The sequence below is a fragment of the Eubalaena glacialis genome, chromosome 15 (genome assembly GCF_028564815.1).
Source record: "Eubalaena glacialis isolate mEubGla1 chromosome 15, mEubGla1.1.hap2.+ XY, whole genome shotgun sequence".
NCBI lineage: Eukaryota > Metazoa > Chordata > Mammalia > Artiodactyla > Balaenidae > Eubalaena > Eubalaena glacialis.
Genome location: NC_083730.1, coordinates 46,515,370 through 46,527,189, shown reverse-complemented (window position 1 = coordinate 46,527,189; position 11,820 = coordinate 46,515,370). Strand labels below are relative to the sequence as shown.

The 11,820-nt window shown below is 48.0% G+C and overlaps 1 protein-coding gene across 2 annotated transcripts in view; it reads right to left on the bottom strand.

Moving 5' to 3' along the window:
- B4GALT6 (beta-1,4-galactosyltransferase 6) overlaps nucleotides 1–11,820 on the bottom strand; it is a 60,693-nt gene that overhangs the window by 18,827 nt on the left and 30,046 nt on the right. The gene's annotated exons all lie outside the window — the stretch shown is intronic.

Genomic DNA, 11,820 nt, shown 5'->3' with positions numbered 1-11,820 from the left:
TAGCTACTATTACTGTCATCTACTTTACTGACATTTCTTCAGAGAGAGAATTCACAAACACAATTCAACAAATTTATTTTGACCATGCATCCCCTTGACAGGCAAAACTGAAAAACTATAAACTTCTAAGATGTTCCTGGTCTACTAAGCACTCACTCTCCAAATTAACAAATATATGATATTTCTAGAAATGTTTTTACTAACAGTTTTTCTAACGTATACCATGGAAACAGGAATGACTCTTGGATGGAAAACCATTTCCATTACCTCAATCAAAATCAACTAAGAATTAAGAGAACTAAGGATTAACAGAACTAAGTTCTTTCACCTCCTTGTCTCATGAAATACAAACCAACAACTATTGAGGTTTCCCATTTCAAGTCTTCTGAGCTCAGTGGCCATGATTCCACACGTACAGTCAGCCCTCCATATCCACAAGGTTGGTCGAAATCTGTGAATGCAGAGCCCACATATGGAGGGCTGACTGAAAGGGACTTGAGCATCCTCAGATTTTGGTACCCTGGGGGCCCTTGAACCAATTCCCCTTGGATACTGAGGGATGACTGTAAAACACTCAGTTCCTCTTCGAGGGAGCCTCTTTCCTTTCCTCTCTTCCTGCTATTCTATATTCTATAAGGTTTCACAGCCACTCGTCTTCCCATCCCCACTCTTCATCCTAAGTAGGCAGGAACGTCCATCAGTGGCTTCCACTAAGCACTTAGGCATACTAGAGAGAGGTATTTCAAAATGTAAATGCCTAGGTTTCACAGAGTAAGCTAGGAAAAAATCTGCCATCTTCTAATGTCTGCCTGTTCTCCTGACAATGTTTGCTGCCTTTTATAACCAAATACCCATCCTTTAGTGTGACAAGATATGCAAAGTAGCTAATCTTAGAAAGGTCAGATTTACCTAAAGAGTAACCTAGGAACTTACAGAGAAAGGATAGATCAAATGTAAGATCCATCAGTCAATGTGAATACAGATTACCATGACTCAGCTGACAAAACAGACTCTAGCACTGTAATAAGACAAAATTCATACAAATAAATCTGATGCATTTAATGGTATGCATAATTCCTAAAATGATAGTAATTAGGCTAAATAATAAGCCGTTCATATAAGGAACTGAAGTTGGTATTCCTTGTGCACTTTTAAACCAATTTTTTTGCCTTTTTCCAGCTTTACAGCTTCAACAGCTGTAACCAACATTATTGTCAGCAGTTTTCTCCAGTATCATTTGCAGTTTAATTTTCATCTTGAACACACATGTGCCAGCAAATTAAGAGGCAGGCCTTGTATCTTTCTCCTCAATAGACAGGGCCTCTGGTGTCCATCACTTACAATCCCTGATGCCCAAGGCACCCGAAGCTCACCTCCCTCTCCATTGGCCCCCCCATTCACATTCCTCAGAGACCCTTAGCAGCTTTTCTATGTGCTTATTGCTCTTTGATCTGAAATCTTAATATCTTACTGGCTGAAGGCCGAAGATGACCCAGTGGCATGAGGCTGTCACGCCAGGAGTAACAGCAACATCACTATTGGGGGTGGGTATGAAGGGATGGGGGACAGGCTCCAGGACAGGCAGCGCCACCGCTGGAAACAGCAAGTGTGTGATCAGAAAGAGAGAGAAAGAAAAGTAAACACTAATTAGTGGAGGTAGAGGTGGCGGCGGGGTGGTGTGATGAGAAAAACAACTTTTGTTTCTCTGAAAAAACCACCACTTATTTCCGAGTTGCTGCCTGTGCATTTCACAGTGTGATAACCCTGCTCACAGCCAGGGTCTGGATATTTAGATAAGAACTTGAGTTTAGGGACTTCCCAGGTGGCGCAGTGGTTAAGAATCCACCTGCCAGTGCGGGCGACGCGGGTTCAAGCCCTGGTCCGGGAAGATCCCACATGCCACGGAGCAGCTAAGCCCGTGCGCCACAACTACTGAGCCTGCACTCTGGAGCCCGTGAGCCACAGCTGCTGAAGCCCGCGCGCCTAGAGCCCGTGCTCCGCAGTGGGAGAGGCTGCCGCGGTGAGAGGCTCACGCACCTCAGTGGGGAGCAGCTCCCGGCTTGCCACAACTAGAGAAAAGCCCGCGCGCAGCAACAAAGACCCAATGCAGTCAAAAGTAAATAAATAAATTAATTTATTTAAAAAAAAATAATAAAGAACTTGAGTTTAGGATTCCCACCATTTAAGTGCCTGCTCTGCTTCTCCCGGGGAACCTTTTAAAATAAACACTCAGAGTTAAGCCCACAGAAAGTCAGTGACCTGCCCACCCCGGCAACCTTGTAAGTCCTAGGTGCTTGCTGTCCTGCTCTCCATCTCCTGCTGGCTGGTGACGGGGGATGGAGGACGGCACTCCCCCCGCTCACTGTGCCCTGGCCCCCTCTGGGATCCGTGACTAAATCCTGACACTCTACTTCCTTTGTGTGGGTGTACTGAAACTGCACCTTGCATCAGAATGACCCGCTGGGCTCCACTTCCCCAAAGTGGGAGCTCGGATGCCGAGGGAGCTACCTGCCAACCAGTAAGGGTGGCTGGTGCCCCCTCACACGGCAGGTCATAATCCGCATGTTCTTAATTCAGCACACCAGCTTCAGCTGCTCAATACAGTTGAAGAGGAGGATGGGATCGTGGGTGCAGTCTGTACGCCCATCCGACGCCTTGGAGCTGCGGGTGGCTCTCTTCCCCCTCCAGACCGCTCAGTCTCCCTGGGAGGGTCCACGGCTGGCTGGCAGTCAGTGCCGCTGCGCTGCACTGTTGTGTGTTGTGCCGCCAGGCTCTGCTGAGAATCCCCACCCTAAACTGCTGGAGCTGTAAAAAGTCAGACTCCACTGCAGAGACGAGCCAGCAGGCCCCAGTCGGAAGCAGCTCTGTCTCCCATTATTCTCCAAAGGAGACCCCACTCGGTGTCAGGTGTGGAGGTGATTGGCACCATCACATATGCAAGTCTGGGCACTGGGCCAAGGCGAGCTAACCTGGACGGTCAGGCTCTGCTTCTTTCCCCCACACAGGGACAGGGCTGGGGGGCAGGCTATGAGGTACTGGGAGCCAAGGAGAGCTCCCCAGGGCCCTGGAGCCGGAGGGGCAGGCCAGCTGCTGGGCCCACTGTGTCGGGTCAGGACCGGGTGCTGAGCCTGGGGAGCCGGCCTAACCCCTGAGGAGGCAGTGCTAGCAGGGCCATCGTGGAGGCCAGGAGGCAAAGCGCTGCAAGGCAAGTGCATCACATGCTGCTAAAAGTGGGGCCCCACACGCTTGGGACCGGCTCCTCCCACGTCCCCAGAGGAGGTTAAAAAACTACCAGAAGCCTGTGAGACCCCCACGGCTTGGGCGTTACGGAGCACAGTGGCATATCTACATGGCAAGTCGTGAAGGCTACATTCTCGGGGCCTGGAGTTTGCCCAAATACATCTGCTAATGTTGCACCAGTGGAGGTGGAGGTGGAGGTGGACCCTGACCCCCAGCAGTTGACTGGGACCCCCTAGAATGGGAGGTGGCAGCACAGGAGTTAGGGAAGAGGCGACCTCTGTCCCAGGCCTTCCCTGTTACAATCCATCATACCAAAACATCCAACGATGGCCAGTGTGAATGAGGAACAGAGACACCTAACTATACCATGATAGAAATGCAAGGTTTTTTAGAAAAATTCGTTCAAAAGAAGAGGGAGAAGGGCACTGATTGGTTCTTAGGGGTCTTTGGAACTGGTTCCGAGCTTTGTTTACAGAGAAAGAGACCCCTCCAAGCCTCCGAGCCCACAGAGACAGAAGGAAGAAGCTCGGCCTCCCTCACAAGATGAGCAACAAGCTCTCCATACTGGCAGCTCCAGAGATCAGGGTCCTTGATGACTTAATCTCGGGACAGCTGAACGCAAATTAGAAGCCTTTGTTCAGGTGCTGCAGGCTCTTCAGGAGACTGTGGTCCCATCCCAAAGGATGATGCTGTCACCTCTCAGAATGTTCCCGCCCCAGCAGCAGAACCCAGGATCCCACACCCTGATCTGTGAGAGTGACAGCCACCAAGGCCCCTGTCCTAGGGACCCTGCAGTTCCCTGAGCTTGTCCCTCCTCTTGGGGACAATCACCTGCTCACTTCCCTAATTATCCACTGGGATGCTCTCATTGACACCGGAGCCCAAATTACGTTGCTTCCCCGAACCCCTCCAAACATAAATGAAGGGCACCCTGTAAATTACAAGGCATAGCAAGTAGGATAGCAGAAGTCACTACTGGAACAACCTTTCTTAAAAGTCTTTTAGTGGTGGCCCCTTCACCCTACCTTTTCCTGACATGGGTATGGATGCCCTGACCACATACATGGAGGAACAGGTCCCACACCTGGTCCCAAGGAGTATAATCCCCACCATCTTGGGCCTTGCAGCTCTGCCACCCGGGGGGGAACCCTGACTCCTCTGGCTTCCCTGATCCCGCAGCCTGTGCCCACTGTGGGTCCCAGGCCCCGGTGTCGTCACACACATGGTTCTCCAGGCGTTTCTCCTTCCCTCCACCTCCCCGCACCCCGGAGTCCTGTCTGCTCACACCAGGGCACTTCAGTCTCCCTGAGAACACCCACAACACTGAACAGATCCCCCCCAATTCAGCTCTCTGCCCCCTCATGTCGAAGCCTGCCATATTCACCCCCATTATACTGGGAGTAGGTCTGCTACTACCCTCAGCAGGACTGAGGCACCTCGAGGTGACCCTGCACTGAGCATAAAACAACACGTCATTACAGCAAACCCCAACCTGTGAGCCACCCCGGCCGAGCACTCTGGGTTGTTAGACCAAAGCCCAGCCTTAGCGCAGCAGCAGCCGTGTGATTCTTCAGCACAGACAGCTTGGGTAACCACTTAGCTCTAGATTACTCACTGGCCCAGGAAGGAGGTGTACGTGCTGTAAGGGGCACCACCTGCTGTGTGTATATTAATAGTTCTGGACAAACTCAGACAAATTTATGAAAGATGGCCCGAGATGTGGTACTAGTATTCCACAATCTCACCTAAGTTTTAAATCAAATACCTATCTTAACCTTATCCAAGGGCTTTGATTTATCTTCTTGGCTAGACCCCAACTAATGCGGGGAGAGTGGTTACAGATGGGATTTCAAATTGTCATTTGTCTAGTGATATTGCTGATGGCATTTCTGCTTTGCTCAAATGTTTCGTGTGCTGGGTGATCAAAACCCTGCCAGGGGCTTTTACTATCTCCACCGTCCAGACGGTGCCTATGATTTTCCCTGAAGATTAATGCTGAGGCATCACGGGATCAATTGTGAGGAGGAAAACAACTTTTGTTTTTCTGAGTTGCTGCCTAGGCATTTCACAGTGCGATAACCCTGCTCACGTCCAGTGTCTGGACATTTAGATAAGGGCTTGAGTTTAGGATTCCCGCCGTAAGTTCCTACTTTGCTTTTCCAGAGGCACCTTTTAAAACAACCACTTAGAATTAAGGCCAAGAAAACTTTGTGACCTTTGCCCCAACCACCTTATAAGAAACAGGTGCTTGGTACCCTGCTCTCATCTCCTGGGACGGAAGACTGCCCTTCCCACCAGCTCTCTGCACTCTCCTCCCCAGCTCCCAGGATCCGTAAGTAAGAAAGCTTATGACTCTACTTCCTTGGTGTGGGTGTATTGAAACTGCACCTTCCATCAAAACAACCCTGTGGGTTCCACTTCCCCAAAGCGGGAGCTCAGATGCTGAGGGAGCTACCTGCCAACCGTGCGTGGGGGGCTCATGCCCCTTTATTCAAACAGGTCATAATCTGCATATTGTTAATTTAATACACCAGCTCCAGCTAGTCAACACATGGTATTAGAAAGAATACTTATTTCCTGTGCATAGGAAGTGAAGGGAAAGGGGCATATTATAGAGAGTGGCCAGGAAGAGACACGGAGAAGAAGAACTAGTGGTGACACGGTCTCCAAACTACCCTCAGTGGAAAGAACCTCTCGAGGTGAGCCTGTGGTCAGGACCTCAAGTCCTTCCTCCCTACTGCACCCACTAAGGCTACTCTCATCTCCTTTACCTACCAGGTGTCCCCTCCAGCTTTCACTCAAGAAAGTGTTTCACCTTCCTACACTGTTGGTGGGAATGTAAACAACCATTATGGAGGACAGTATGGAGGTTCCTTAAAAAACTAAACATAGAGCTATCATATGATCCAGCAATCCCACTCCCGGGCATGTATCCAGAGAAAAACATAATTTGAAAAGATACTTATGCACCCCAATGTTTACTGCAGTACTATTTACAACAGCCAAGACATGGAAACCATCTTATTGGCCATCGACAGAGGAATGGATAAAGAAGATGTGGTATATATACACAATGGAATACTACTCAGCCATAAAAAAGAATGAAATAATGCCATTTGCAGCAACATGGATGGACCTAGAGATTATCATACTAAGTAAAGTAAGTCAGACAGAGAAAGACAACTATCATATATCACTTATATGTGAAATCTAAAAAAAAAAAAAAAAAAAAGATACGAATGAACTTATTTACAAAACAGAAACAGATTCACAGACTTAGAAAACAAACTTATGGTTACCAAAGGGGAAAGGTGGGGGGAAGGATAAATGAGAAGTTTGGGATTAACATTTACACACTACTATATATAAAATAGAAAATCAACAAGGACCCACTGTATAGCACAGGGAACTCTGCTCAATATTCTGTATTAACATACATGGAAAAAGAATCTGAAAAAAAATGGATATATGTATATTTATAACTGAATCACTTTGCTGTACACCTGAAACTAACACAACATTGTAAATCAACTATACTCCAACATAAAATAAAAATTTAACAAAGAAAAAAAAAAAGGAAGCATTCCAGTGCTCTAAAGCCAGGAGAGGAGGCATCCTGCTTTACTCGCAAAGAAGTAAGCAATCAGCCAGGCCAGCCCCCTTTACTTCACCGGCTGATATTTCAAGGGCAACTGAAGAGGAAGGACCCAGTGAGCTCCAGGGACAGATCCCCACCTCCATTCTGTGCTGCACCTGAGGTGTTCCAGTGGGGACACATGCTCTCTCTCCCCAGTTAGAAATTAAAAGGTCAGAAAACATTATCTATTGGCTGAAATCTATTTACCCAGCAGTGCAATCATTCAACACACAAATATAAACAATGTAAATAGTGATTTTCACTCTTTGGAAGGTGGGGCCAGGGTTAGAAAGGAAAGAGCAGGAAAACTGGACGCCTAAGAGACAAGAGGCTGCCACTTACCGAGAAGGAAAGTGGAAGAAGACAGTCAGTGGTGAGCTACCTCTCAGGCTGCACACCAAAGCCTGGATGCCAACCCCTTCTGTGTTGTGTGGGAGGGAATAACTTGGTTGTACCACTGGCTACATGGCACATGCACTCTAATGCCAATTCAGCATGAATTGGCAAGATGTGCAACGATGCCTCCTGCTTTGGGAAGCGGGACCTGAGTGGCCTGGGATTCGTTTGGAACAGCACAGGCCCAAATCAAAAGTTTATGGTTGTGTAGATTACAACATATCACATGACATGGTTTAGGATATTATTTTTTCTATTAAAGTGTAATTCTTAAAATAGCAAATATTCAATACATATGAATTACCTGCATTTAAATTTTACTTGAAATGTAAGAAAAAAATGTAAGGCATATCATCTCTAGCCAAAGAGCTGTTTTCTCCATAAATCAACAAGTTTCAGTGACTACTTCACTCAGTTTGGGGCCTACCTGTATTTTTTGGTATCTAAAGCCTAATTCTGGATACTCTGGCTCTTGTCAGTATTTTACCCTCAGGGTTCCCAGTGTGCACAGCCTAAAGACCTGATGACGTTGTCAGAGAAACCCCTGAATTTCCTCTAGAAATATCCCTTCAGGTGAATTCTTTTCCAAAGTCAGAAAACGATTTTTACGATAAGGTGGCACATCCCTTCCCCCACCCTCTGGGTGGCTGACCGAGGGCAGCTCAGAGGCTGAAAGGTTCCATGAGTCATCTTGCCCCCAGTCACACACAGCCGCCTTTGAAGCCACCACTAGAAACTGCCCATGTCCAATGCTTTCCTTTGGCTTCTCAACTTCTGGAATTGTATAACATCTACCTACACAAACAACTTCTTACTCAATTATTCTTGAAGTGACCAAATCCTAGTATTCTAAACAGAGTGGTTTTTTAGTCACACATCTCCAATGCCAAGGGCAATGCTTGGACACAGGATGGGTGAATGAATAAATGGATGGATGGATGGATGAACGAATGGATGCATGAATAGATAAGTAGGAATGGCAGAGCTGGCCATGTCGAATCCCGTCTCACCTCTCTCTCTGCTTCCTTCCTCCCTGCATTTCCAATCCTTGACTCCATGAGGTGCTAAAATATGCCTTTAAGACATTCGTACAAAAGAAGTCCCACATGTAGATGACCCAGCCTCCTGGACAGTCCAAGTTCTCATCGCCTAATCTTGGCCACAACACACAGTTCTAACACCCAGTTTCCTCCCTGGCTCACTGTTTTCTACTGCTTTAGTCCGAATGACTATCTGTAACCTCTAGTTAACAGTCTTTGCTATCTGCTCCCAGCTTTGCCTTGTAATCCCTCCAATGAACCTCTGGTCCACACCTGGAGGCCTCATACCCTTTATTATACTTTTCCAAATTGTTCTCTAGTCCCTGACTATTGAAAAAATGACAATCTCCTTTAATGTCATAACCCACCACCACTCTTAACTATATTTCCTCAGTTCTGAGACACATGTCATTCATGTTTTAGCATTCTGACCTAGGGACATACCCTACAGTGTGTGCATTTAATGTACTGCTTCTTTCTTGTTTCCAAGAAGCCATTATGAAATCAATGATGTGGTTTGTCAAGAAAATATGGTATATCACATACCCCTCTGGCCTTTTCAAATGTGTTCTCTCGAACCATTCAGTTGCCAAGAAGTTTCCATATACTGTATCTCAATGTCTTTTCTAGAATACCACCTCCATTCCTCATCTTAAGTGAAACACTATTCTTCCTTTCAAACTGTGCTCAGTGCTTACTTTCTGAGGTCCACAATCTTGGGGGTGAGGCATATAAGAAGGTACTCTGCAGACTCATACCTACACCTCACAAAAAATAATTACTTCCTTCTTTCATAAATTTACCTCCTTTGAAGTTTACAACTTTCAGCCGAACCACCTTCCAATATGCAGCCACATTCACCAAGAGGTGCGCTCCTCTCCCTGGACATCCTGCATGTAACACCCAGCTCCATATTCACACCCTGAGCACCACCGTCACCTAGAATGACTGGCAGTGTCAGAGTTGAAAGCCAGTCAGTTCTGGCTTCAGCTTCTCTCTGCTGTCTCCACATTTTTCCTGTCTCTATGGTCTCCTAATAAAGCAGCTGATTAATTTTGGTGGAGTGGCTAAGAATCACCAGGACTGCCTGTTGAGAATGGAAGTCCCGGGCCCATTCTCAAAGCCCCTGTGTCAGTAGACATGCGTGGGTCACGTTTATAGGCACCCAGCTTTACCTGAACACATTTCAGGGGCTTGAACTCCCCGCCACTGAGTCCTGCCTCCCAGAGGAAGATGCTACCTCTCCACTCTCCCAACCTCTCCAGCAAAGAGAAGCAGTCAAGGGACAAGATGCACCCGAAGGTGACTCTGAAACAGAAGTGAACATGAGGACATGGGCACTCTGCAAAACTGCCTTTCAGTAAAAGTGCTGGCAGAAGCTTCTGGCATTAAGGAGTGATACCTCTGGGCACGGCTGGTCGGAGCTGTGATCTCTGCCAAGTGGCAACAGGAGATGCTGCCCAGAGTGGTCTGGGCCTTGCTCTGGTGGCTCAGCCTCTGAACCGACCTCCGTGGCCACCCAGGTTTTTTTAACCAGCATCCCCGCGGCTTCTGGTGTAGACCATCTCTGGACCACACTTAGAGAAACCCAGCTCCACGAGTTTCACCCAATCACAGCAATGGACTGAATGTTTGTTCCCCCCACCCCCCAAATTCATATTTTGAAATCCTAACCCCAAATGTGATGGTTTTAGGAGGTGGGGCCTTTGGGGAATGATTACATCATGAGGATGAAGCCCTCATGAATGGGATTAGTGCCCTTGAGACCCCAGAGAGATCCCTCACCCCTTCCACCATGTGAGGATACAAGCAAGAAGCCAGCCATCTATGAAGCAGGAATCAGGCCCTCACCAAATACCGAATCTGCTGGCACAATCTTAGATGTCCATCCGCCAGAACTGTGAGAAATAAATATTTGCTGTTTAAGCCATCCAGTCTATGGTATTTTTGCTATAGCAGCCCGAACAGACTAAGACCCACCCATATACTCACACACACTGTTATTTTCCCTCCCTTCTTGACCTGCCACACCTGATCAACAATTTTCCATGCTCAAATTCTTCACCCAAGAAATACCACTGAAGAAAATCACGTAAGCACATAATCCCACCACTGAGGTGACAGTACCTAATTTACTGCCTTAAACATAGTAAGCTTTCAGCAGAAACAAGCGTTATATTCTTTGTACATTTTGACCCCCAGGGGGTAGGGAGAGGGCTCTCTTGGCTAACCGGTTAGTGAGCACCTTTTCATGTATGATTGCTTGACTCCACTTTGCATGCCCTACAACGTTCAAAATATCTACTCCTCCTTTACAAGCTGCTCCATCCTTCTTGGCCGCCCCCTCACACATATGTGGCCTCTCCTACTTTATTAGGAACACAGAAGCAACAGGCCTGAACCCCCTTAACTTTCCCCACCTCATCTCCAAATGAACGTCACTCCTGCCTCAGGGCAGGAGGTGTCCCTACTACTTTCCAAGGCCAGTTCTTCGACCTGAGCACATTCTGTGTCCTGTCACTTTCTCCAGGATCCAGGCTCCCTGGATGCTTCCCTTCTCCTCCCTTCACTCCCCATCCGTCCAGAGTCTTCCCCTCCATGCCCGCAGCGCTTAAAATTCACTTAAGTCCATCTCTTCCTAAAACGTTCTCCCCTTAACCCCACCTCCTCCACAGATTCCTTCCCCCCAGTCTCCTTCCTTTTCCCACCAAACTTCTTTGTTTTATTCATTTATTATTATTATTTGGCCACGCCATGCAGCTTGCAGGGATCTTAGTTCCCCGACCAGGGATGGAGCCTGGGCCCCCTGCAGTGGAAGGCAGAGTCCTAACCACTGGACAACCAGGGAAGTCCCAAACGTCCTTGTTTTAAACCAACTAGTTTTTACAGACTTCTGAGTCACTTCTCAGGACAGTGTATCTTGCTTCTCACGCTGCCGCCCCACTGGAATTGTGCTGACTGTGGTTCCGTGAGTGTTCTTCGTGCCCAATTCAATGGCCTTTCACAGTCCCTCATTCTACCTGCTCTGAGGTATGTGACAAGGTGGAGCCCTCTCCTTGCTGTCCTCTGGAACACCGTCCCCTGACTCCCCTATGTCCCTGGCTGCCTTCCCTTCTTTGCTGACCACCCCTCGCCCCTCGGACACGGATGTTCTCCAGGGGTCCACTCGTAGGACCTCACCTCCTCTCACCTCCAGCCCAGATCCCTCTGAAGAAATTCGGACCCCAAAAGAACTCCCCTGAGCTTTAAACAGAACAGGCCCAACACTGAACTCATTCACTTCCCCGTTCTCCAAATGTGAGGTTTACCCCGCATTACATGTTTCAGTTAACGGCCACCGAGCCAGAAACCTGGAAAGCAACCCTGATCCCTCAGCTGGTCACCACGTCGCTTCTCTTCGGCGCCACAGCCCCAGCACGTGCCCGTTGTTCCTCTGGGGCCCGTGCAGGAAGCTCCTCACGGCCCCTCCAGATCCCGGCACTTCCCCATGCTCATCCATTTTCAACT